Source organism: Condylura cristata, unplaced genomic scaffold (genome assembly GCF_000260355.1).
Source record: "Condylura cristata isolate star-nosed mole 26May11 unplaced genomic scaffold, ConCri1.0 scaffold00016, whole genome shotgun sequence".
Lineage (NCBI taxonomy): Eukaryota > Metazoa > Chordata > Mammalia > Eulipotyphla > Talpidae > Condylura > Condylura cristata.
Genome location: NW_004567117.1, coordinates 2,676,105 through 2,677,210, shown reverse-complemented (window position 1 = coordinate 2,677,210; position 1,106 = coordinate 2,676,105).

Genomic DNA, 1,106 nt, shown 5'->3' with positions numbered 1-1,106 from the left:
TTGAATATTTTCTATAAGAATTGACATTGTAGATCTCATTTTTATGCTACAACTAATATTTTATATATGGTTGAATGCTATTATGATTCTCTCAGTTTTTATTTCATTTATGAGGGCTATTTATCTCTAGCTTTCATTTATTTCCAATACCTTTGTCTGATTTGAGCACTAAAATAATATTGACCTGATTAAATCAATTTGGAAATATCTTCTATCAGTTTTGTTTCTTTGTTTTTTAACTAGAATTTGTCTACTGTTGGTATTATTCTTTCCTTAAATGCTTGGTAGAATTTTCCAGTAAAGTACATCTGAGTCTAGAGTTTTTGTTTAAGCTACATTAAAAAATAGTGGTATTCTGTGCCCTCCCTGGTGGTGCAGCTGGTTAAAGCACAGCACTAAGTAGTTAAAGTCACTTCGGCATGAGTTCAATTCTCAGCCCCAGACGTGACCCACATGGCATCGCAGACCTCTCCTGACCTGCCCACTGCTCCCCTCAGCAGTGTACTTCATACATCTGCCTGTTCTACTCCCCACTCTGTCCCTGGTGAATCCTCTCACCCTCCGCACCTCTGGCCTGTATGCATAAATAATCTTTTAAAAAAAATAGAATATTCATTTTCTCAATTTCTTCTTGACTGGGCTTTGTGAGGCTTTTTCTTTCCTAGATTGTCCATTTCATACAAATTTTTGATTTGGCATAAAGTTTTTCACAAATTTCCCTTATACTTTCAATATGTTTATAGTCTAATGTGATATCACCTATCTCATTTCGGTTACTAGTAATTTTTACATACTCTCTTATATTTCAAACTTTTTTTAACCTCTTCAAATTTGTGTTATCAGTGGTATCTGAAATACAACATATAATTGACTTCCAAATTCTTTATCATCACAGAAAAAGTGTTAAGAAAAACAGTCAGATGAATACTATTGCTTCCCATTTTGAATGGGAATTAAATATAATATAAACATTATAATATGTTGTATAATACAAAGTGCCCACCCACGGTGGTGTGGGGAGGTAAATGGGAAAAGTAGGGAATTACTTACATGAACTTCTTGGTTTCATCGTACAAGATAAACACAAAAGCACCACCAATGTCTTT